The sequence below is a fragment of the Hylobates moloch genome, unplaced genomic scaffold, assembly GCF_009828535.3.
Source record: "Hylobates moloch isolate HMO894 unplaced genomic scaffold, HMol_V3 SCAFFOLD_10, whole genome shotgun sequence".
Taxonomy (NCBI): domain Eukaryota; kingdom Metazoa; phylum Chordata; class Mammalia; order Primates; family Hylobatidae; genus Hylobates; species Hylobates moloch.
The window spans coordinates 65,346,330-65,373,588 of NW_026652285.1; the positions used below are offsets into that span (position 1 = coordinate 65,346,330).

Consider the following 27,259-nt stretch of genomic DNA (forward strand, 5'->3'; position numbering starts at 1 on the left):
ATTATATTATACTTTTTAGTTCTAGAGTCTTTATTTTGTTCTTTTTCTTGTAGTTTCCCTTTCTTTAACTTTCCTGTCTGTTCACTCAGAAAGATGATATTTTTAATTACAACCCTGAACACAAAATAGCTGCTTTAAAGTAGTTTTTAAACTAAATTCAAAATCTGAGCCGTCTCAGGGTCAGTTTCTATACACTGCTCTTTTTTTTTCTAGACTATAGACCACGGGTCCCCAACCCTAGGGCCACTAACCAGTACTTGTCCGTGGTCTATTAGGAGCTGGCTGCACAATAGGAGGTGAGCTGTGGATGAATGAGCATGACCGCCTGAGTCCTGCCTCCTGTCAGACCAGCAGCAGCATTAGAGTCTCATAGAAGCACAAGCCCTATTGTGAAAACTGTGCATGTGAGGATTCCAGTTTGAGTGCTCCTTATGAAACTCTAATGCCTGATGACCTGAGGTGGAACAGTTTCATCCCTAAACCATCCTCCTTCCTGTCCATGGAAAAATAAGTGTTCATGAGTTTTAAATGTGATTACTTTTAAGACAAAGCGTCCAGGCGCAGTGGCTCATGCCTGTAATCCCAGCACTTTGGGAGGTAGAGGTGGGCAGATCATGAGGTCAGGAGATCGAGACCATCCTTGCTAACACGGTGAAACCCCGTCTCTACTAAAAATACAAAAAATTAGCCGGGTGTGGTGCCGGGTGCCTGTAGTCCCAGCTACTCAGGAGGCTGAGGCAGGAGAATGGTGTGAACCTGGGAGACGGAGCTTGCAGTGAGCCGAGATCGCACCACTGCACTCCAGCCTGGGCAACAGAGCGAGACTCTGTCTCAAAAAAAAAAAAAAAAAAAAAGACAAAGCATGGGAGGAAAATCCAAGAAGGTTTCACAATCCTGAGACATTTGGAAACTACTATTTTAGATTGGGGTTGCATGTAAGTTCCCCATTTGTGAACTCCAATTTCGTGTTGCCTTCTACCATGATATGGAGGATTTCACATCTTTTTTTCTTTTTCCCAAGAGAACCATTTCATGGAGCTGCTCATAAGAGTCTTCTGTTTTTCCAGAGAGATTCCTTAGATAGATGGATTTTGTTAAAACATTAAGTCTGATCAAATTGGCCTGTGTGTTTCCCTGAAGTGAACATTTTACCACAGCCACGATAGGTTATAGCTATTCCGACAGTTGATGGGTATTTTTCAAGGCAAGTAAGAGCCTATAAGCACTTTCTGAATATGACACAGCACATGCTGGTTAGAGGAGACCATAAAGGCCAGGTGTTTGGGGAACAGTTTGTTAAGGCCAGTGAATTTTGCAAATGTGCTAGATAATGAAAGTTCTCAGCTTTCCCAGTTGCAGTGATCAGGACTCTGTAACTGGAGACCAATGTGAGAGAAGATTTTATTCTCTGGCATTATGACTGGGTCTATATGACTCCAGACAATTGGATAGAAGACTAGAAATGCTGAATCAGTTGGTCAGTTTGGGGTGGGAAATCTTACCAATCCAGCAGAACCAACTCTGGTTATTTGATTATGCCTGTGGACATGGCCTACTTGATTTATTTTCCTCCCTCTTTTAGCTATGCTTTTAGAGCCTTTGATCTCTTATCTCTTGGTGTTTGGACTTGCTTTGACACCAAACAGCCCTTATAGTCTCTTGAAAGATCACACTATAAAGCCCTAGGTTGGCCATGGTGGCTAACACCTGTAATCCCAGCACTATGGGAGGCTGAGGATTGCCTGAGCTCAGGGGTTTGAGACCAGCCTGGGCAGCAAAGTGAGACTCATCTCCACATAAAATTTTAAAATTACCTGGGTGTGGGGGCATGTGCCTGTAGTCCCGGCAGCACATCAAAAAGCTTATTCAGTACAATCAAGTCAGCTTCATCCCTGGAATGCAAGGCTGTTTCAACATACACAAATCAATAAACATAATTCCTCGCATAAACAGAAGACAAAAAACACATGATTATAGACACAGAGAAGGCTTTCAATAAAATTAAACATCACTTCACGTTAAAAACTCTCAATACACTAGGTCTTGATGGAAAATACCTAAAATAATAAGAGCCATTTATGACAAACCCTCAGCCAATATTATACTGAATGGGCAAAAGCTAGAAGCATTCCCCTTGGAAACAAGCACAAGACAAGGATGCCCTCTCTCACCACTCCTATTCAGCATAGCATTGGAAGTTCTGGCCAGGGCAGTCAGGCAAGAGAAAGAAAGAAAATATACTCAAATATGAAGAAGGAAGTCAAACTGTCTCTGTTTGCAGATGACGTGATCCTATATCTAGAAAACCCCATCATCTCAGCCCAAAGCTTCTTAAGCTGATAAGCAACTTCAGCAAAGTCTCAGGATACAAAATCGATATGCAAAAATCACTAGCATTCCTAGACACCAACAACAGGCAAGCCGAGAGCTGAATCATGAATGAACTCCCATTCACAAATGCTACAGAGAGAATAAAATACCTAGGAATACAGCTAACAAAGGAAGTGAAGGACCTCTTCAAAGAGAACTACAAACCACTGCTCAAGGAAATCAGAGAGGACACAAGCAAATGGAAAAACATTCCATGCTCATGGATAGGGAGAATTAATATTGTGAAAATGGCCATACTGCCCAAAGCAATTTATAGATTCAATGTTATTCCCATTAAACTACCATTGACATTCTTCACAGACCTAGAAAAAGCTACTTTAAAATTCTTATGGAGGCAGGTGGAGCCAAGATGGCCGAATAGGAACAGCTGTGGTCTACAGCTCCCAGCCTGAGCGACACAGAAGACGGGTGATTTCTGCATTTCTGTTTGAGGTACTGGTTTCATCTCACTAGGGAGTGCCAAACAGTGGGTGCAGGACAGTCGGTGAAGCGCACTATGCGTGAGCCGAAGCAGGGCGAGGCATTGCCTCCCTCGGGAAGCACAAGGGGTCAGGGAGTTCCCTTTCCTAGTCAAAGAAAGGGGTAACAGACGGCACCTGGAATATCGGGTCAGTCCCACCCTAATACTGCGCTTTTCCAACGGGCCTGGAAAACGGCACACTAGGAGATTGTGTCCCGCACCTGGCTCGGAGGGTCCTATGCCCACGGAGTCTCGCTGATTGCTAGCACAGCAGTCTGAGATCAAGCTGCAGGGCGGCAGCGAGGCTGGGGGAGGGGCGCCCGCCATTGCCCAGGCTTGCTTAGGTAAACAAAGCAGCCAGGAAGCTCGAACTGGGTGGAGCCCAGCACAGCTCAAGGAGGCCTGCCTGCCTCTGTAGGCTCCACCTCTGGGGGCAGGGCACAGACAAACAAAATGTCAGCAGGAACCTCCACGGACTTAAATGTCCCTGTCTGACTGACAGCTTTGAAGAGAGTAGTGGTTCTCCCAGCACGCAGCTGGAGATCTGAGAATGGACAGACTGCCTCCTAAAGTGGGTCCCTCACCCCTGAGCAGCCTAACTGGGAGGCACCCCCCAGTAGGGTCAGACTGACACCTCACTCAGCCGGGTACTCCTCTGAGACAAAACTTCCAGAGGAACTATCAGACAGCTGAATTTGTGGTCTCACGAAAATCCGCTGTTCTGCAGCCACCGCTGCTGACACCCAGCCAAACAGGGTCTGGAGTGGACCTCTAGTAAACTCCAACAGACCTGCAGCTGAGGGTCCTGTCTGGTAGAAGGAAAACTAACAAACAGAAAGGACATCCACACCAAAAACCCATCTGTACATCACCATCATCAAAGACCAAAAGTAGATAAAACCACAAAGATGGGGAAAAAACAGAGCAGAAAAACTGGAAACTAACAAGCAGAGAACCTCTCCTCCTCCAAAGGAACGCAGTTCCTCACCAGCAACGGAACAAAGCTGGATGGAGGATGACTTTGACGAGTTGAGAGAAGAAGGCTTCAGATGATCAAACTACTCTGAGCTATGGGAGGAAATTCAAAACAATGGCAAAGAAGTTAAAAACTTTGAAAAAAAATTAGAAGAATGGATAACTAGAATAACCAGTGGAGAGAAGGGCTTAAAGGAGCTGATGGAGCTGAAAGCCAAGTATCGAGAACTACGCGAAGATTGCAGAAGCCTCGGTAGCAGATGCGATCAACTGGAAGAAAGGGTATTGCTGATGGAAGATGAAATGAATGAAATGAAGCGAGAAGGGAAGTTTAGAGAAAAAAGAATAAAAAGAAATGAACAAAGCCTCCAAGAAATTTGGGACTATGTGAAAAGACCAAACCTACGTCTGATTGGTGTACCTGAAAATGACAGGGAGAATGGAACCAAGCTGGAAAACACTCTGCAACATATTATCCAGGAGAACTTCCCCAATCTAGCAAGGCAGGCCAACATTCAGATTCAGGAAATACAGAGAACGCCACAAAGATACTCCTCGAGAAGAGCAACTCCAAGACACATAATTGTCAGATTCACCAAAGTTGTAATGAAGGAAAAAATGTTAAGGGCAGCCAGAGAGAAAGGTCGGGTTACCCACAAAGGGAAGCCCATCAGACTAACAGCTGATCTCTCGGCAGAAACTCTACAAGCCAGAAGAGAGTGGGGGCCGATATTCAACATTCTTAAAGAAAAGAATTTTCAACCCAGAATTTCCTATCCAGCCAAACTAAGCTTCATAAGTGAAGGAGAAATAAAATACTTTACAGACAAGCAAACGCTGAGTGATTTTGTCACCACCAGGCCTGCCCTAAAAGAGCTCCTGAAGGAAGCACTAAACATGGAAAGGAACAACCGGTACCAGCCCCTGCAAAAACATGCCAAATTGTAAAGACCATCAAGGCTAGGAAGAAACTGCATCAACTAACGAGCAAAATAACCAACTAACATCATAATGACAGGATCAGATTCACACATAACAATATTAACCTTAAATGTAAATGGGCTAAATGCTCCAATTAAAAGACACAGACTGGCAAACTGGATAAGGAGTCAGGACCCATCAGTGTGCTGTATTCAGGAAACCCATCTCACGTGCAGAGACACACATAGACTCAAAATAAAGGGATGGAGGAAGATCTATCAAGCAAATGGAAAACAAAAAAAGGCAGGGGTTGCAATCCTAGTCTCTGATAAAATAGACTTTAAACCAACAAAGATCAAAAGAGACAAAGAAGGCCATTACATAATGGTAAAGGGATCAATTCAACAAGAAGAGCTAACTGTCCTAAATATGTATGCACCCAACACAGGAGCACCCAGATTCATAAAGCAAGTCCTGAGTGACCTACAAAGGGACTTAAACTCCCACTCAATAATAATGGGAGATTTTAACACCCCACTGTCAGCATTAGACAGATCAACGAGACAGAAAGTTAACAAGAATATCCAGGAATTGAACTCAGCTCTGCACAAAGTGGACCTAATAGACATCTACAGAACTCTCCACCCCAAATCAACAGAATATACATTTTTTTCAGCACCACACCACACCTATTCCAAAATTGACCACATAGTTGGAAGTAAAGCTCTCCTCAGCAAATGTAAAAGAATAGAAATTATAACAAACTGTCTCTCAGACCACAGTGCAATCAAACTAGAACTCAGGGTTAAGAAACTCACTCAAAACCGCTCAACTGCATGGAAACTGAACAACCTGCTCCTGAATGACTATTGGGTACATAACGAAATGAAGGCAGAAATAAAGATGTTCTTTGAAACCAATGAGAACAAAGACACAACATACCAGAATCTCTGGGACACATTCAAAGCAGTGTATAGAGGGAAATTTATAGCACTAAATGCCCACAAGAGAAAGCAGGAAAGATCCAAAATTGACACCCTAACATCACAATTAAAAGAACTAGAAAAGCAAGAGCAAACACATTCAAAAGCTAGCAGAAGGCTAGAAATAACTAAAATCAGAGCAGAACTGAAGGAAATAGAGACACAAAAAGCCCTTCAAAAAATTCATGAATCCAGGAGCTGGTTTTTTGAAAAGATCAACAAAATTGATGGACCGCTAGCAAGACTAATAAAGAAGAAAAGAGAGAAGAATCAAATAGATGCAATAAAAAATTAAAAAGGGGATATCACCACCGATCCCACAGAAATACAATCTACCATCAGAGAATACTACAAACACCTCTATGCAAATAAACTAGAAAATCTAGAAGAAATGGATAAATTCCTCGACAAATACACCCTCCCAAGACTAAACCAGGAAGAAGTTGAATCTCTGAATAGACCAATAACAGGTTCTGAAATTGTGGCAATAATCAATAGCTTGCCAACCAAAAAGAGTCCAAGACCTGATGGATTCACAGCCGAATTCTACCAGAGGTACAAGGAGGAACTGGTACCATTCCTTCTGAAACTATTCCAATTGATAGAAAAAGAGGGAATCCTCCCTAACACATTTTATGAGGCCAGCATCGTCCTGATACCAAAGCCTGGCAGAGACATAACCAAAAAAGAGAATTTCAGACCAATATCCTTGATGAACATTGATGCAAAAATCCTCAATAAAATACTGGCAAACCGAATCCAGCAGCACATCAAAAAGCTTATCCGCCATAATCAAGTGGGCTTCATCCCTGGGATGCAAGGCTGGTTCAACATACGTAAATCAATAAATGTAATCCAGCATATAAACAGAACCAAAGACAAAAACCACATGATTATCTCAATAGATGCAGAAAAGGCCTTTGACAAAATTCAACAACGCTTCATGCTAAAAACTCTCAATAAATTAGGTATTGATGGGACGTATCTCAAAATAATAAGAGCTATCTATGACAAACCCACAGCCAATATCATACTGAATGGGCAAAAACTGGAAGCATTCCCTCTGAAAACTGGCACAAGACAGGGATGCCCTCTCTCACCGCTCCTATTCAACATAGTGCTGGAAGTTCTGGCCAGAGCAATCAGGCAGGAGAAGGAAATAAAGGGTATTCAATTAGGAAAAGAGGAAGTCAAATTGTCCCTGTTTGCAGATGATATGATTGTATATCTAGAAAACCCCATTGTCTCAGCCCAAAATCTCCTTAAGCTGATTAGCAACTTCAGCAAAGTCTCAGGATACAAAATCAATGTACAGAAATCCCAAGCATTCTTGTACACCAATCACAGACAAACAGAGAGCCAAATCATGAGTCAACTCCCATTCACAATTGCTTCAAAGAGAATAAAATACCTAGGAATCCAACTTACAAGGGATGTGAAGGACCTCTTCAAGGAGAACTACAAACCACTGCTCAATGCAATAAAAGAGGATACAAACAAATGGAAGAACATTCCATGCTCATGGGTTGGAAGAATCAATATCGTGAAAATGGCCATACTGCCCAAGGTAATTTATAGATTCAATGCCATCCCCATCAAGCTACCAATGACTTTCTTCACAGAATTGGAAAAAACTACTTTAAAGTTCATATGGAACCAAAAAAGAGCCCACATCGCCAAGTCAATCCTAAGCCAAAAGAACAAAGCTGGAGGCATCACGCTACCTGACTTCAAACTATACTACAAGGCTACAGTAACCAAAACAGCATGGTACTGGTATCACAACAGAGACATAGATCAATGGAACAGAACAGAACCCTCAGAAATGATGCCACATATCTACAACTATCTGATCTTTGACAAACCTGACAAAAACAAGAAATGGGGAAAGGATTCCCTATTTAATAAATGGTGCTGGGAAAACTGGCTAGCCATATGTAGAAAGCTGAAACTGGATCCCTTCCTTACACCTTATACAAAAATTAATTCAAGATGGATTAAAGACTTACATGTTAGACCTAAAACCATTAAAATCCTACAAGAAAACCTAGGCAATACCATTCAGGACATAGGCGTGGGCAAGGACTTCATGTCTAAAACACCAAAAGCAATGGCAACAAAAGCCAAAATTGACAAATGGGATCTAATTAAACTAAAGAGCTTCTGCACAGCAAAAGAAACTACCATCAGAGTGAACAGGCAACTTACAGAATGGGAGAAAATTTTTGCAACCTACTCATCTGACAAAGGGCTAATATCCAGAATCTACAATGAACTCAAACAAATTTACAAGAAAAAAACAACCCCATCAAAAAGTGGGCAAAGGACATGAACAGACACTTCTCAACAGAAGACATTTATGCAGCCAAAAAACACATGAGAAAATGCTCATCATCACTGGCCATCAGAGAAATGCAAATCAAAACCACAGTGAGATACCATCTCACACCAGTTAGAATGGCCATCATTAAAAAATCAGGAAACAACAGGTGCTGGAGAGGATGTAGAGAAATAAGAACACTTTGACACTGTTGGTGGGACTGTAAACTAGTTCAACCATTGTGGAAGTCAGTGTGGTGATTCCTCAGGGATCTAGAACTAGAAATACCATTTGACCCAGCCATTCCATTGCTGGGTATATATCCAAAGGATTATAAATCATGCTGCTATAAAGGCACATGCACACATATGTTTATTGCGGCACTATTCACAATAGCAAAGATTTGGAACCAATCCAAATGTCCAACAACGATAGACTGGATTAAGAAAATGTGGCACATATACACCATGGAATACTATGCAGCCATAAAAAATGATGAGTTCATGTCCTTTGTAGGGACATGGATGAAACTGGAAAACATCATTCTCAGTAAACTATCACAAGGACAAAAAACCAAACACCACATGTTCTCATTCATAGGTGGGAATTCAACAATGAGAACTCATGGACACAGGAAGGGGAACATCACACTCCGGGGACTGTTGTGGGGCGGGGGGAGGGGGGAGGGACAGCATTAGGAGATATACCTAATGCTAAATGATGAGTTAATGGGTGCAGGAAAACATGGCACATGGATACATATGTAACAAACCTGCACATTGTGCACATGTACCCTAAAACCTAAAATATAATAAAAAAAAATTCATATGGAACCAAAAAAGAGCCTGTATGGCCAAGACAATCCTAAGCAAAAAGAACAAAACTAGAGGCATCACAATACTCAAATTCAAACTATACTAAATGGCTACACTAGCCAAACAGCATGATACAGGTACAAAAACAGATACATAGACCAATGGAACAGAATAGTGATCTCAGAACCATCTGATTTTCAACAAACCTGACAAAAACAAGCAATGGGGAAATGATTCCCTATTTAATAGATGGTGAACCATATGCAGAAAATTGAAACTGGATCCCTTCCTTACACCTTATACAAAAATACAAAAATTAACTCAAGATGGACTGAAGACTTAAACCCAAAACCATAAAAACCTAAGAAGAAAATCTAGGCAATACCATTCAGGACATAGGCATGGGCAAAGATTTCATGATGAAAACATCAAAAGCAATTGTGACAGAAGCAAAAACTTACAAATGGGGTCTAATTAAACTAAAGAGCTTCTGCACAGCAAAAGGAACTATCATCAGTGTGAATAGACAACCTACAAAATGGGAGAAAATGTTTGCAATCTATTCATCTGACAAAGGTCTAATATCCAGAATCTACAAGAAACTTAAGCAAATTTACAAGAAAAAACAACACCATTAAAAAGTGGGCAAAGGACATGAGGACACTTCTCAAAAGAAGACATACATGTGGCCAATAAACATGAACAAAAGCTCAACATCACTGATCATTAGAGAAATACAAATAGGCCAGGCACGGTGGCTCACGCCTGTAATCCCAGCACTTTTAGAGGCCGAGGTGGGGAGATCATGAGGTCAGGAGATCGAGACCATCCTGGCTAACACGGTGAAACCCTGTCTCTACTAAAAAAACAAACAAACAAACAAACAAACAAAAACAAAAAAACAAATTAGCCAGGCATGGTGGCAGGTGCCTGTAGTCCCAGCTACTTGGGAGGCTGAGGCAGGAGAATGGCGTGAACCAGGAAGCAGAGCTTGCAGTGAGCTGAGATTCTACCACTGCACTCCAGCCTGGAGGACAGAGCAAGACTCTGTCTCAAAAAAAAAATGCAAATCAATACCTCAATGAGATACCATCTCATACCAGTCAGAATGGCAATTATTAAAAAGTCAAGAAACAACAGATGCTGGCGAGGCTATGGAGAAATAGGAGCACTTTTACATTGTTCGTGGGAACGTAAATTAGTTCAACCATTGTAGAAGACAGTAGAAGACAGTGTGGCAATTCCTCAAAGACCTAGAATCAGAAATACCATTTGACCCAGCAATCACATTACTAGGTATATACCCAAAGGAATATAAATTATTCTATTATAAAGATACATGCATGTGTATGTTCATTGCAGCACTATTCACAATAGCAAAGTCATGGAATCAACCCAAATGTCCATCAATGATAGACTGGATAAAGAAAATGTGGTACATATACACCATGGAATACTATGCAGCCATAAAAAAGGAATGAGACTATGTCCTTTGCAGTGACATGGATGGAGCTCAAAGTCATTATTCTCAGCATACTAATGCAGGAACAGAAAACCAAACACCACATGTTCTAACTTATAAGTGGGCACTGAACAATGAGAACATGTGGACACAGGGAGGGGAACAACACCTACCGGGGCCTGTTGCCGGGGCGGGGTGAGGGAGAGCATCAGGAAGAATAGCTAATGGATGCCGGGCTTACTACCTAGGTGATAGGTTGATAGGTGTAGCAAAACACCATGGCACACTTTTACCTACGTAACAAACCTGCACGTCCTACATGTATATCCTGGAACTTAAATTTAAAAGAACAGCTCAAGTCCCTTATAGAAAATGGTATGGTATTTGCATTTAACCTACATACAGCTTCCTGCAGTTAAAATTACTTCCAGATTACTTATAATACCTAATACAATGTAAATAGTTGTTATACTATTGCTTTTTATTTGTATTGTTTTATTGTTATATCTTTTTTTAATGTTCTATCTGTAGTTCCATGAATCCACAGATGTGGAATCCGGGGACACAGTGGGCCAATTACTTTTGATACGTGATGAGAACATCACCAAAGTCTTACCAAAGGGATCAAATACAAGTATGATCAAGTCTCCTGATCCAGCTGTGTAGCTGTGGGCAACACAGAGGACAGGAGAACATGTTGAACCGCACTACAAACAGGCAATCAACAAAATCCATAACTCTACTAATCAAACAGTCTGGGTTATCTAACACATAAATTATAAGGAAAATGAATGAGAGAGAGAAAGTGGGTTAAATGAGATGTGAAAGACATCACTTGTAAATAATAGACAATTCTATAGTGTCTATAGATGCACACTTAAAAGGTAAAACCAAAAAAAAAAAGATGTGAAGAAATGATAACTGTAAAAGTCAAGATAGTAGTTACTTTGAAGAGAAAGGCATGTGGGAGGAGGGAATTGTGACTGAGATGGAACATGGTGGGGCTTTTAGGGTGGCTGGGAAAGTTCTGGTTCTTTCTTTCTTTATTTATTTATTTTTAAATTATTTTTTTTTGCACACAAAACAATAAACATTTTCTAAAAATACATACAAACAAAAAGATGCATATCAAACATATTAGGAAGGTTGCACATGGGAAGACGGGGAATAGAAATGGGAAGTGGGAATTAAAGAAAATAAATGAGAGAGGGACTTTGTATGGATCAATGATAATAACTCAATCCTCTATTTGGCAAAGAAGAAGGAGAAGGAAGAGGAAGAAAAAGAAAGTGGGATAAAGGATCATAAAGGGAGGAAAATAGAAAAAATTAGAGTATGACTCCAGGGTAGACCTGTTTTGTTGTCGCTGGGTTGGTTGGTTGGTTTGTCTGTTGTATTTTTCATATGTTTCGCCATGTTGGCCAGGATGGTCTCAAACTCCTAGCCTCAAGTGATCGACCCGCCTCAGCCTCCCAGAGTGCTGGGACTACAGGCATGAGCCACCACGTCCAGCCCCCACATTGCTTCTGGCCTCCGTGGTAGACCTCCCAGACGGGGCAGTCGGGCAGAGGCGCTCCCCACATCGCAGATGGGGCGGCCGGGCAGAGGCGCTCCTCACTTCCCAGACGGGGCGGCCGGGCAGAGGCGCTCTTCACTTCTTCCCAGACAGGGCAGCCGGGCAGAGGCGCTCCTCACTTCACAGACGGGGCGGCTGGGCAGAGGCGCTCCTCACTTCCCAGACGGGGCAGCTGGGCAGAGGGGCTCCTCACTTCTTCCCAGACTGGGCGGCTGGGCAGAGGGGCTCCTCACTTCTTCCCAGACGGGGCGGCCGGGCAGAGGCGCTCCTCACTTCCCAGACGATGGGTGGCCGCGCCTCTTATGTCAATAGCACTCTGCATTTATCTATATTTTGATATCAATTTTTCATAATTTCCCCAAATATTTCTTTCTTTCTTTCTTTCTTTCTGATGGAGTTTTGTTCTTGTTGCCCAGGCTGGAGTGCAATGGTGCGATCTTGGCTCACTGCAACCTCCGCCTCCCAGGTTCAAGTGATTCTCCTGCCTCAGCCTCCCAAGTAGCTGGGATTACAGGTGCCCACCACCATGCCCGGCTAATTTTGTATTTTTAGTAGAGACAGGGTTTCACCATGTTGGCCAGGCTGGTCTTGAACTCCTGATCTCGTGATCCGCCTGCGTTGGCCTCCCAAAGTGCTGGGATTACAGGTGAGAGCCACTGTGCCCGACCTTTTCCCTGAATATTTCTTCTCTTTCATGTAATCCTTATAACCAATTTCCTTTCAAATCCATCCTGTAGTAGCAACCCTATATCAGCTATTGATAAATACATGTAAAATATTAGATGCTATGTATTCCACTTGCTAATAATCCTATTCTGTCTTATTTTATCTATTGTAAATTTTGGGCTCCCCAGGCCAGGTTTACTAATGGAACTTTACTTCATGACTTTGAAACTCTAGGCTCTTCTAACTGTTGGTACAAAAAGTCTCTATAACATAAAAGAAAATGTTCCTCCTTCCCTTACAGTTGTAGAGAAAGGCAGATGGTATCCTGCATGATAAAACTGTTTCTGTATATGTTCTGTTTAACTAGGTAGTCTGAAAAGTCACTAGAGCTTAGATACTATTGCTGTATCCTGTGAAAGTGTTCCTTAACCTCTAGAAGATTTGTAAGTTCTGATTGGTTGATTTAATTAATAGCATATTGTTCTGGCAAAAATATTTAAATGGACATTTGTGTTTTTCAAAAAGAATAAATACTTGTGAATACAAAAAGGGTCATGGACACTTCTCCCTTCTCCTCCATGCGTGAAGCAAGAAAAAAATAAGACTTGTACTAGATTTTTTATTTAATGAAAGATTTACAGTCTTGCCTCATTGAAATGAACAGCTGAGGCTGTGAGGTGATTTGGATAAACTGAGCTGAAAGTAGAGCACTAAGGAGAGTATGAGCCAATGTATGAGACAATGAAAGGAATTAAGTTTTACCACGATTGATTATCAGTCAGGAGTCTCACCTGCCTCTGCCATGTGTTTCTAACCAACAGGGAACACTGTTAAAGCTCTATCTTGCTGAGAAAAATCTAACATTAGGGCTTAGAGTAGGTTAAACTGCCATGATGGAAAGATCCCAAACATGAAGTAGCTAGAACAGGAGTCAATGAAGAACTCTACTCCACAATTCAAGAGCCCAGGTTCTTTTCATCTTGTCTTTCTTCCCCTCCAGAGTGTATTATACTCATCTTTTTTATTAAAACTGGGTTGTAACCAGTGGGAATGAGGAAGAGAAAATGGAGGGGACACAGTCTGGTCTTAGGGTGTTGAACTACAAGTGGCAGACATCACATCTGCTTGTATTTTACTGAAAAGACAAAGTCACGTGGCCATATCTAACTGCAAAGGAAATATGGTGTAGTTGGCTAGTCATGTGACAGGCTATACTTTCAGTTGTATGGGATAAGGATAGAATGGATAGTGAAGGACAGATAGCAGTTTGTTACCCCTTTCCTTTCCATGAAAGAAGAGATTCCATATTATCTCCAACTTGCCACCAAAAATATTTTTTCATTGTTTGAATATATTTTTTTCTTAAGTCCAAACCCATATGAATTGAGAATTGAAATTCCAAGAGAATTCAAAGACCGTAGTAGAGACTCCAGCCTTTCTAGTAATTAATAGTACGCTTGCCAAAGTTGTTAATTCCCCCAAGGATTAGTACTATGTATACTCCATGGATGACAAAGAAAAATAATTTCCTTTAGAGAGCATCTTTGAATTAGAGGTGTTAGAAAATAAAGGTTGTAAGATATTTCAAATTAAACAGTTTCTATTTTGTTTAAATCCAAGAAATTAGTAAGTGCTTATAAAAACTTAAGATAAAAAATCTCAAAGACTGCTTTATGGGTGTAGGGAGAAGTTAAGTAAAATTAAAAACAAAACTGATAATGTTTTACATATAATAATCTTTAAGAAACATTCTCTCTAGGCCAGGTGAAAAGGTAATAATTGTCAGAAAAAAAAATGACATCTTGGCTGGGCGCGGTGGCTCACGCCTGTAATCCCAGCACTTTGGGAGGCCGAGGTGGGCGGATCATGAGGTCAGGAAATCAAGACCATCCTGGCTAACACGGTAAAACCCTGTCTCTACTAAAAATACAAAAACAAAATTAGCTGGCCGTGGTGGCGGGTGCCTGTAGTCCCAGCTTCTCAGGAGGCTGAGGCAGGAGAATGGCATGAACCCGGAAAGCGGAGCTTGCAGTGAGCCAAGATCGTGCCACCACACTCCAGCCTGGGTGACAGAGGAGACTCCATCTCAAAAAAAAAAAAAAAAAAAAAGACATCTTAAAACTTCACAGTGTTTGAAAAGAGAGCCAAGTCACTAATTATACTTATTATCTTTCAGAAATATATTATGTAGGTTAACTGAATTAGTCTTGAAGGGACAGAATCTTATGGTTTTCATGTTGAAAAAGGATATTTTTAAGTGAAAAAAATCACTGAATTAAGTTATATGACATTTAATTTAAAGACAAATATTACGTTCTGATAAGGAAAAATGAAATCCATATAACTATGCAAAACAAATTAATACAAATTTATTAATAAAAATGTAATCAGTTTTCTTATTTATTTGTTTATTTTTTGAAATGGAGACTCTCTGTTGCCCAGGCTGAGTGCAGTGGCGCAGTCTCGGCTCACTGCAAGCTCTGCCTCTGGGGTTCAGGCCGTTCTCCTGCCTCAGCCTCCCGAGTAGCTGGGACTACAGGCGCCTGCCACCACGCCCCCCTAATTTTTTTGTATTTTTAAGTAGAGACGGGGTTTTACCGTGTTAGCCAGGATGGCCCCGATCTCCTGACCTCGTGATCCGCCCACCTCGGCCTCCCAAAGTGCTGGGATTACAGGCGTGAGCCACCGCGCCTGGCCGCAGTATTCTTATTTTTAAAAACATTCTATCTCAAAAGCTTTTGGATGACTGAAAGGAAAATTCTAATCATTCCTGCTGAATTATAAGCTAAAGAACAAACGTGAATTTATATCATGCCAACAATGAGTGGTCATAAAAACTTATTTTTTTAATTTTATTTTTTTAAGATGGGATCCTTCCATGTTGCCCAGGCTGATCTTAAACTCCTGGGCTCAAGCAATCTGCCTGCCTTGGTCTCCTAAAGTGCTAAGATTACAGGTGTGAGCCACAATACCTAGCCATAAAAAATCTTGAAATGTTTCTATTTATTTATTTATTAGGAGACAGTGTCTCACTCTGTCGCCCAGATTGGAGTGCAGTGGTGGAATCCCAGCTCAGTCACCCTCAAACTCCTGGGCTCAAGGGATCCCCCTGCCTCAGCTTCCCGAGCAGCTAAGACTACAGGTGTGCCTCAACAAATCTGTATTTTACTTTTTGTAGAGATAGGAGACTCACTTTGTTGCATAGGCTGGTCTGGAACTCTTGGAAGTGATCCTCCCACTTCAATCTCCCACAGCCTTTGGATTACAGGCATGAGTTATGGTGCTCAGCCAAAAATCTTTAAAGAACAATTTATATTTAGACTTTTTTTTTTTGAGACGGAGTCTCCCTTTGCCACCCAGGCTGGAATGCAGTGGCGTGATCTCGGCTCACTGCAAGCGCCGCCTCCCAGGTTCCCACCATTCTCCTGCCTCAGCCTCCCGAGTAGCAGGACTACAGGTGCCCGCCACCACGCCCGACTAATTTTTTGTATTTTTAGTAGAGACGGGGTTTCACCGTGTTAGCCAGGATGGTCTCGATCTCCTGACATGGTGATCCACCCACCTCAGCCTCCCAAAGTGCTGGGATTACAGGCATGAGCCACTGCACCTGGCCTGTATTTAGACTTTTAATCAAGATATAGATAAGCGTAATAGTACTCAGTAAGAGAAAAATGAGAGAAGTGTATTTTAATAACTCTGTATTCCAAATCAAGGCAAACTCTCTGATTGATTAAATTTGGGGGGTACATTTTGGGTAAAAGATGGCTCTTTGTGGTGTGAAAATCTGGAGATTTTCCCCATTGAGAAATAAAAATGCAAAATGATATTTTAGCTCATGGAAGAATATAGATTTTTTTAAACGGCAAAGTAAACGTAACTTCCTAAATTTGCTTTATAAACTGGTTCTTATAAGTATCAGATAAAATGGAAAAATATGTGTATCTACAGAGTTAAGATAAAAAGTTTCAAGATGCCATATTTTTCTGGCAAATGCTTATTTTCTCTTTTTCTTTCTTTTTGTTTGTTTGTTTGTTTTGTTTTGTTTTTTGTTTTGAGACAGTTTCGCTCTGTTGCCCACACTGGAGTGCAGTGTCACAATCAGTGCTTATTTTCAATAGTGATTGTGTTCTATGGTATTAACATGGGGCACTTTCTAAATTTCTTAATTGTTTAGGGACCATAATCTAAATCAAAATCAGATAATTGAGGGAGTAATTTTACTGTATGCAGAGGCCACTAGTGAAATTAAAAAATCACTGAACAGAGAAAATAAAACCCATGGTCATTGTACAACCCTCATTTGTCTTCTTGTGTAACATATTTAATTTCTTAGACGAGCAGGTAAAACTCATTTAAAAGAACTGCTGCTTCTCATATCGATATGTTTCTCAATCCTGGTGAGCAGCTGTCCCCAGCCCCCAGGCACCAGGCCTGGTTGATGGCCTGTTAGGAAGCAGGCAGCACAGCAGGAGTTGAGCGCAGGTGAGGCAGCTTTACTGCCTGAGCTCCACCTCCTGTCAGGTCAGCAGCAGCATTAGAGTCTCATAGGACCACAAACCCTATTGCGAACTATGCACGGGAGGGATCTATGTTGCGTGCTCCTTATGAAAATCTAACTTATTGCCTGATGATCTGAGGTGGAAAAACTTCACCCTGAAACCATCCTCCTCATCCCCTCCCCATCTGTGGAAAAACTGTCTTCCATGAAAACTGTCCCAGGTGCCAAAAAGATTGGGGACCACTCCTGGTGCAGGCTGAATCTTCCCAGTACTCTTAAGGGACACAGTGTGTGGATGGGGCATACGTGATGCACAGTCCAGCATTCTTATGTCTCCAAGTCTTAGAGTTTCTTCCTGTGCAAGATGTCAAGAGCTTTATGGCATCTAAACTTCTTTTGCATCATCTAAAACTCTATTGGGTAATTTATTGTCCAATTCAGTAAACTAGTAGAATCACATTCAGATGCACAAAACAATACTCTGAATGCATAATCTCTGTTAAATCTACCCATGTGGAGAAATTCAGCCTAAGGTAAAATAATGTTCCTCCCACCTTGGTGGATCACCCTCAAAATCCACTTTCCAAAAGAGTCCTCAGAATTGTGTTGACGTTAATAAACAAATATCTCGAATGCTGTCAATATGCAAACTTCCAATATGCAAACTTTCAGAATCTGATTTTACATTTTACCCCATGAATGTTGAGATTCCATTCTGATTATTGCCTCATGATAAGGAGGAGGACTGGAGGGAAGTTATTCCTTTTTTTTCTTGTATGGGGTCTCCCTCTAGAGAAGCAGTAACAGTTTGTCCAAGCCATGGAGAAGAGACTTTTCAGGAAAGGAGAGTGAGAGGCTCATCTCTGTTTGGGCGTCAGGAGCAGGACTCTTCTTTGGCAATCCCACTTGCCTGTGGGATTGCACCTAATGGGGACAGTCAGAAGATAACATTCCTGTCAACTTTATCTCCAGGCAGCAACCCAACCACCAAAATGAGACAAAAACATGATGTTTTGTCTGTCCCCCTTTCCCCTTCTTCCTCTTGCTCACTCATCTCTAGCATTCCCCTTCGTCTGTCCCTCTTTCCCCTTCTTCCTCTTGCTCACTCATCTCTAGCATTCTTTATTTATATTTGTATGAATTTGTAGGGTACTAGTGCAATTTTGTTACGTGCATAGATTGCATAGTGATTAAGTCAGGGATTTTAGGGTATCCATCACCTGTATAAAGTACATTGTACTCGTTAAGTAATTTCTCATCATCCACTCCCTCCCACTCTCTCATGCTTCCAACTCTCTATTGTCTATCAGTCCACACTCTACGTTTATGTGTATGCATATTTTTTTTTTTTTTTGAGACAGAGTCTGGCTCTGTCGCCCAGGCTGGAGTGCAGTGGCGCGATCTCGTCTCACTGCAAGCTCCACCTCCCAGGTTCATGCCCTTCCTCTGCCTCAGCCTCCCGAGTAGCTGGGTCTACAGGTGCCCGCCACCACGCCCGGCTAATTTTTTTTGTATTTTTAAGTAGAGACAGGGTTTCACCGTGTTAGCCAGGATGGTCTTGGTCTGAATACCACGGAAACAATATGCCCTTCTTGGTGCATCCTACTGAGAGGCCCAGAATGTCTGTGTGTCTGATACACACCATGTGAACCTTGACCACTGGGTTAAGTTGATGAAATTTCTCCACTGTACACTTTGATGAAATTTCTCCACTTTATAGTTACCATCTTTCTTGTTGTAGTTCAGTATCTTGGGAGAGACTATGTACATTCCATTCCCCCCAAACTTTCACCCACTAATTTTTGCCTCTACTGTGGGATTGTGTCTGCAGTCTTTATTTCTGGTGTTTGCCTGTCGGCAATGTTTCTATCTTCATTTCTTCGTTGGAATTCTGTGAAGAAGCATCATCTCTTCTCCATTTGTTTATTGATTTTTGCCATTACTAATATCAGCATAATGGATATTCTATTCTGTGGGTTAAAATCTAATATCATCCTTTATTTCGTTGCTCAAATTATTCCATCCTTGGCAATTAGGAGCTCCTTCAGGTTGGGTCCTGTTTGGACAAATTCCTTCCTTCCTTCCTTCCTTCCTTCCTTCCTTCCTTCCTTCCTTCCTTCCTTCCTTCCTTCCTTTTCTCCTCCCTCCCTTCCTTCTTTCCTTCCTTCTTTTCTGCTTCCTTCCTTCCTTTTCTCCTCCCTCCCTTCCTTCTTTCCTTCCTTCTTTTCTCCTTCCTTCCTTCCTTCCTTCCTCCCTCCGTCCCTCCCTCCCTCCTTTTCTTTCTCCCTCCCTTCCTCCCTCCCTTCCCTCCTTTCCTTCTTTCTCTTAGTACCTCTTCACTTTCTGGAATACAAGATGCTCCAGGCTCGTCTTCTATGTTCTCTGCCCCAGCCCTGGAGTGAGTCACTTCCCCTGAGAACCCTGATTTCCATTACTGGAAATTGGTGCTTAGGGACCAAGCCCTGAGCACAAGGCATGCTCACTGTTATAGGGTGTCATTGTTTGGCTGCTCTGATGAGCAGAGCCCATTTAAATTTTGTCAGTTGTCTGAGCTCTCCTGTGTGCAGGGTCCTGTGTGGCCCTGGTGCAGCAATGATATGTCTACCTGGTGTCTTGCTAATGGAAGCTGCTGGGTTGCAGAAGAAGGAAGCCCCAACCAAGCCCCAACCAGGCTGGTTGGTTGAAGGAAGCCCACTAAGCAAGAGTAGCAGTGGCACCCCCTCAGTGAGGGTGGCAGAGGGACCTGGACCTGACCCACCACACAGTGTGGGGAACCTGGAGGTTTTTCTGGGCCCCAATTCCCTCTTGGATGGAACTTGAGCTTTTGCTAAATGAATGTGCAGGGCAGGACACTTGAGGTCTTCCAGGCCCAAGACGTAGCACATTGCCAGATCCAGTGGTCCAGTGCGCTGTCACCACCATCACCCTCCACTGTGTCCTTGGCCAAGCCTGGGGTCTCCCTAAGATGCAGGGGCAATGGCAACAGCCCCTTGAAGAGCTACTGTAGGGTTGACGCCAGCATGCACACCAGACTCTTGGGAGAGGGTTGGAGCGTGGAGTTTGCACAGCACAGGGAACTGTGGTGGGGACCTTCACTCTGGCCAGTACCTGAAGGTGAACATCAGAGCATCCCCCAAGACAAGGAGGGGTGAGGTCCAGGTTGTCCCCAGGGTCAAAGAGGGGGTGGTTGTGGAGATCCACTCTGGGTTAAGGCAGTGTTGGGCTGCAGAGGTGGAGCAGACAGCTGGAGGATGTTGGGATCAGCTGTGTTAAAGAAAAAATATTCCTGGTGCTTGTTAAAACCCCATAAGGCCAACTTTATTCAGGCCCATCGAGATAGGTACAGGGTCTTGTAGTGGGAGAGAGGTATTTGGCTCAGTTCCAAACACAGCAGAGACAACACACAGCACAGACAACTGGGGATTGAGAGCCAAGAGCAGGTTGGGAGCTGCCGGATGGAGAATGACGGAGGGAAAACAGCAGGGGGAAGGGCGATTCTGGCTCAAGCCACCTAACAGGATTGTTGCTGAAAGCTGGCCACCGCGACCAGACAGCACCCAGGGTGTGGAAGGGGATGGGGAGTCTGGCCAGTTAGTGAAGGTGACCTGATGACTGAGGATGGGGTATTCTAGCTAATTGACTTAGTAGGATCCTTGCTAAAATTGGACAATGGAGGCCAGGTGCGGTGGCTCACGCCTGTAATCCCAGCACTTTGGGAGGCTGAGGCGGGCGGATCACCTGAGATCAGGAGTTCGAGACCAGCCTGGCCAACATGGTGAAACCCCCTCTCTACTAAAAATACAAAAATTAGCCAGGCATGGTGGCAGGTGCCTGTAATCCCAGCTACTTGGGAGGCTGAGGCAGGAGAATTGCAGGAACCCTGGAGGTGGAGGTTGCAGTGAGCCGAGATCGCACCACTGCGTTCCAGTCTGGGCGACAGAGGGAAACGCCATCTCAAAAAAAAAAAAAAAAAAATAGACAATGCAGAGACAAACATAGAAACCCCCAAATCAGGGCTTGGTTGAAAGAGAGTTCAGTGGAGCCTGAGTAGAGTCTGGTTAAGGAGAGAACCTTGTCAGCTGCTCTCATGGCTTGGGGCCTGGTGTCTTCTCTCCCACAAAGTCCAGATGTCAAAGCTAAGAGGACACCAGGCCGGGGACTTGACTGGGCTTCTGGGTCCCCTGATGCCAAGTGGAAAAAGTGTCTAAGTTGAGGTTTTGTAACATGCCGTTTACCAAGGCTGAGTTGGCACTGGTCTTAAACACCATATTCCCAGAATGTTGACAGGCCGATGCTGCCCTTACCATCATTCTGCCATGGGCCTGTACACAGACCAACAGCTGTGGGCAGGCAGCCTGCCTCAGCCGGGTGGAAACACTGTGTGTTTCCCTGTGTTTAGGTCCCGTGGGTTTGCACAGCTGGTAATGATAGGATTGGGGATCTGGGATGCATCATCCGGAGTGCTGGAGCCTTGGGTGGAGCTGGAAAGTGGAGCTGCAAGGACGGAGTAGGGAGGCAGTGAGGCCCTGACAGGGAGGGCCCTGGTGGCAAGGAGACATCATTTCATCATTTTGCAAGTGAGGTCCCCCTGAGGGAGTTTCTGGAGCAACGCAGGTGTTAGTAAAGCATCTTTCCCACATTCTGGATGCCTGGCAGGTCTATCCTCCCTGGTGTCCCTTTACCCGGCTGTGGCGGCCACCAGCACTCTGTCCTGCCAGCATCCTCAGGTCTGAGTGCTGTGTTCCAAGAGCCATCACCACTGAAAATTAAAACTGCCATCCCCTCCAGATGCAGTCCAGAGGGCAGGAGGGGCAACCTGGACTAGGTATCGGGGTGCTTCTTGAGGCCACCTGGGGAAGAGCATTCTCTTTCAGGGACCCTGGTGTCCCCAGGGGCTGACAGGGCTCCACCGATTCAGCTCCAGAGCCTACCAGGGCTGGCACTGAGGTCAGAGAGCCCAGGAGTCCAGGAAGGAGAATCTTGGAGCTCCCGTGTCCAGGGACACTCACTGCCCACCCTCACCCAGAACTGCTGTTCCCAAAGAATTTTACACATGCTGACGGAGATGAGCCAAGTGGGACAGGCAGTCTCCATGACCGGAATAGAGGGGCTGCTGTGGGGTGCCCCCGATGGCCAGCTGTGGGGCCTTGGCTGAGCCATGCCCTCCTCTGAGTCTCAGTTTCCTCATCTGTGGAACAGAATTAATGATGGACCACCCAGGAGCAAATGATATCCTTGTGTGAGGGCCTGGCACGTACAAAGTATTTAGAACCATGTATTCATCATATATTCCATATACAGATGGATATGCAGTTATTTCGTAAAGACTTCTTATTTAATTCCAATTTAATATGTAATACTTCACTCCTTCCTTTTGACCAGTTGCTACAGAAAGCAAATTCTGTTTTGTGATGGGCTTTCACCTCAGGCCACTGATTGGTGTGTTATATGTCATATAACATATAACATGGCACAGTGTGTTATATGTCTGGGTAGGCTCTCGGAGGGATGCTGCCATTCCTAGGCTGCTGGGCCCTGGCAGGTCTGACACAGACAGTGCCCTGTGGCCGCGTGCCCAGATGCTGAAGCTTGTTCCTGGCTCAGCAGTTTGGAAAGAGTTGGTGCCACCACCTGTTCCTTCTCCAGAATCAGACCGGAGGGTGGAGGCTAGCAGGAGCGGGTGTGAGACCGTCCGCTGGGGCGACAGGAAGCTGCAGTTGATGCTTCTCCTGTGAAATGTCACAAGCTTATGGCTGAAAGCGGCAAAGAAAGGAGAGCGTGTCCAGCCCTCTGGGATGAGGCACTGGCACCTTTGCGCTCCTAGGTAGCAAAGGAGGACTATCTTATTGGCGTGGGCAGCCACTTGGATATTTAAAAACCCAACAAATAAAGCTTGGAATTGAAGTGTTTCTGCATTTTTCTGGGGGAAATCCACATTGCTCAAACCTCAAGTGAAGACATCTTTGCTGAGGCTTTTTTTTTTTTTTTTTTTTTTTTGAGATGGAGTTTCACTCTGTTGCCCAGGCTGGAGTGCAATGGCGCGATCTCAGCCCACTGCAACCTCTGTCTCCTAGGTTCAAGTGATTATCCTGCCTCAGCCTCCCTAGTAGCTGGGATTACAGGTGTGAGCCACCACACCGGGTTAATTTTTGTATTTTTAGTAGAGACAGAGTTTCACCATGTTGGCCAGGCTGGGCTTGAGCTCCTGACCTCAAGTGATTTGCCCGCCTCGGCCTCCCAAAGTGCTGGGATTACAGTCATAAACCACCACGCCTGGCCTTGCTGAGGCTTTTGAACACAAAAGTTGCCATGGGCTCAGGCCATTTAGGGCTGAGTTCCATGGTAACACGTGGCCGACACTTTCCGGGGCAGGCCGGGGACCACCTTGTGGGGCAGGACTTGGGGCTGACCCTGGACACGTTGCAGCTCTCACTCTCTTTCGTGTTTTAGGAGTCATGAAACAGCCGTTCTCTGAGAGGTGTGTAAGTTTTGGGTGAAAAGACCCGGATTTGGATAATTAAATGAAACTGCCTAGGGAAAGTACCTGGAACATAATGGATACTTAGAAAACAAAGGAAATCCCCTTTTTTTTTTCCTGGTTTTAGTTTATTATGTATTACTTTATTTATTTATTTTGAGACAGAGTCTTGTTCTGTCGCCCAGGCTGGAGTGCAGTGGCACAATCTCGGCTCACTGCCAGCTCTGCCTCCCGGGATCACGCCATTCTCCTGCCTCAGCCTCCTGAGTAGCTGAGACTACAGGCGCCTGCCACCACGCCCAGCTAATTTTTTGTATTTTAGTAGAGACGGGGTTTCACCGTGTTAGTCAGGATGGTCTCGATTTCCTGACCACATGATCTGCCTGCCTCGGCCTCCCAAAGTGTTGGGATTACAGGCGTGAGCCACTACACCCGGCCTATTATACATTTCTCATCACAACAAAAGAAAACAAGAAGAATATTTACACAGAGTCCCACCACGCGCTCTGTCCCCTCCACACGTGCAGAAATAGTTTTGACCAGGTGGTAATTGCAGCTTTTATGATTCTGTTTTCATTGTTTGCAGTGTTCTCCCATGTTGCCACATAACACTCCTGATTATTTTAACAGCCACATGGTATTTTGTGCATCAGCTCTTCAGGAGCAAAAAACCATTTAGTGAGACTACGGCATTTTTCCTAGACCACGAGTATATGTTTCTATTTGTGGGATTTTTCCCGGCACAGCGAAGGCCAGATCAGGACAGCTAGACTGAGGAACCCAAAGCTGTCTCCACGGGAAGGGATGAGAAGCACAGGATTACCTGGGTCCTGAGAGCTATCCCCGGGCATTGCCTTTTGGTCCAGACACCGCGTGGGAAGTCACCTACCATGTGGGCACGTAGTGACCAACTGGCAGTCCTGAGAGGCTGACCCTGTGGGACTGGGGTGCAGGCTGCCTGCCACACTGCTGGTTCTTGCCCAACACGAGTCCCAAGAACAAACCAGAAATGCAGACCCACAGGAGGTCCTCAGCTTGACAGACCTGTGCTCCCCTTGTAAGAACAAGGGGTCTAGGCCGGGTGTGGTGGCTTACGCCTATAATCCCAACTACTCTGAAGGCTGAGGCAGGAGAATCATTTGAACCCAGGAGGCAGAGATGGCAGTGAGCCAAGATCGTGCCACTGCACTCCAGCCTGGGCGTCAGAGTGAGACTCCATCTCAAGAATAATAATAATAAAAAAAAAGAACAAAGGGTCTGGAGGGTCTTGGGTCCACATGCTCTGGGTGGTATGTGGTGTCCTGGGTTTGCGGGAATTTCTCCATCCCTCTGTAAGACAGGCATATGGGAGTGTAAAAATGAGCCATTGTTCATGGTGCCTTGAGACTATCTGGGCAGAGTGGGTTCTGTGACTCAGGGCTCAGTGAGAGAGAGGTGCCCGTCGGAGAAGGGAAAAAGCGCTCGATTGCTGATTTCCACCCATGTCTACCTCCTGTCAGGGACTGCAAGGGCAGAGAGTAGAGAAGCACCAGCAAAGAACTGGCTGGGACCTAGGAAGGACTGGGTGGGAAGAATCCCATGGCCATAGGAGAACATTTATTAAAAGCAAAAATGTTGCAATATGTTGCAGGGTGAGAAAAACACACCTAAAATAACAGGCGTGGTAGAGTCTGATTAAAAAATAAAAAGCACATGTAAATACTGGAGTAGTAGAATGGTACCAGCTGGCATGAACAGAGCAATGAGCGGGAGCTGGGCCATGTGTGCATTTGTGTCCCGTGGAATTCTCTGGCAATGCCGAAGGAGGCCCGGCTAGATGTAAAAGATGTCCACTTTACAGCCGAGGGTAACAAGGCCCCTCATTTGAGGTGTGGGCCGAGGCTCGGACTTCGGTTTTGGCACTTAGGGACATCCTTTTCCTTCAAAATGTTTTCTCTTCATTGCTTTTTTTTTTTTTTTTTTTTTTTTTAGGCAGAATCTCTCTGTCACCCAGGCTGGATGGAGTGCGGTGTGGTGCAATCTCGGCTCACTGCAACCTCTGCCTCCTGGGTTCAAGTGATTTGAACGTCATACACATACTGCTGAGACCAGCTCTGTCCATGAGACCCTAACCCAGCAGCGCTAGAGGAATTAAAGACACACACACAGAAATATAAAGTGTGGAGTGGGAAATCAGGGGTCTCACAGCCTTCAGAGCTGAAAGCCTTGAACAGAGATTTACCCACATATTTACTGACAGCAAGCCAGTGATAAGCATTGTTTCTATAGATTATAGATTAACTAAAAGTATTCCTTATAGGAAATAAAGGAATGGATAGTTATCTGCAGCAGGAGCATGTCCTTAAGGCACAGATTGCTCATGCTGTTGTTTGTGGTTTAAGAATGCCTTTAAGCAGTTTTCTGCCCTGGGTGGGCCAGGTGTTCCTTGCCCTCATTCCGGTAAACCCACAACCTTCAGCATGGGCATCATGGCCATCATGAACATCACAGTGCGGCAGAGATTTTGTTTATGGCCAGTCTTGGGGCCAGTTTATAGCCCGATTTGGGGGCCTATTCCCAACACATACCACAACACAACACGCACCACATAAACCATACACTCACCATGCATACATCACATGCTACGCATTGCACACACACCCCCATATCACACACACAACACACATGCTACATACACAACACAACACATACCACACCACACAAAAACCACAAAACATGCCATACACACGTCACATCCCACATACAACACATACAACACAACACACACCACAAAGCGCATTACACAAAGCATACATCAGATACACCATACACAGCCTGCCACACACACACACACACACACCACATATACATGCCACACCCTGCACACACACACACACACACAAGTATGCACAGCACACACACACACGCACGCACATGCACGCACAGCCTCTGCACCAAGACCTCTTTAAGCAAGTGCCTATTTCCCACCCTACCCTCTCTAAGCCTCGAAGAAAGTGCTCACACCTGAAAAGGGGTTTCGTTGTGGTGAAGGAGCAAAGAAAGTTCCTGCTGCCCCAGGACCCTCTAGAAAATCTGGCAGAGGTAATAGCTCCGGGTAGAGGTGTCAGGAAAAATAAACAGTATTTCCCCCTTGGCCTGAGGGACCCGCTCCGCCCGCAGCTCCCAGCCCTTGTTGTCATGGAGAGCGGCCTGTGCACCCGGGCCGGCGCCCCTAGCCCTCCCGCTGGCTCTCCGCAGGCGGCTTTGTCAGGGCTCAGAGCGTCCCTGCAGCTGCGGGGAGAGGAGGAGACGGGGCGGCTGCCTGTGGGTGCCGCGGACCTTCGGGGCGGGCCGGGGAGGCGGGACCGCTCCTTAGAACCCCAGGGGCTTCAGTCCTGGGCTGATTGGCGCGGGAAGCACAGCCCGGCCCTCCAGGTCCCCAAGGAGACGCCAGCCTCCTGCTGCCCACTGTGAGCGACCTCCCTGGGGCTCCTCTGGAAGCGGCTCCGGCAAGCGTCGAGTTTGCCTGTGCGGAGCTGGGGGAGCCTCCGGCTTTCCTGTTTGCTTTGTAAATGATTTTCGTCCCCAGAGGAAGGCGGTGAGTAGGTTACATTGGAAAAGGTGGAGATTTTCGCTTGTTTCAGGTGGCTTTGAGATCCTGTGTGGGCTCATTTTTCTGAGTGTCCGGGGCTGAGCAGGACTTCTGCAGGGGGTCAGCTGACGGGACCCTTCTGC

General features: G+C 44.7%; 1 protein-coding gene across 8 annotated transcripts in view; it reads left to right on the forward strand.

Moving 5' to 3' along the window:
- Positions 1-27,259, forward strand: part of FGD3 (FYVE, RhoGEF and PH domain containing 3) — a 161,040-nt gene that overhangs the window by 40,913 nt on the left and 92,868 nt on the right. The window contains exon 1 of one of the 8 annotated variants that reach the window (XM_032164544.2): positions 25,531-27,122. The exons of the other annotated variants lie outside the window; for them this stretch is intronic. The gene's annotated coding sequence lies outside the window, so the exon portion shown is untranslated. Of the gene's footprint in view, positions 1-25,530; positions 27,123-27,259 lie in introns of those variants that run through there. 8 annotated transcript variants of the gene reach the window in all.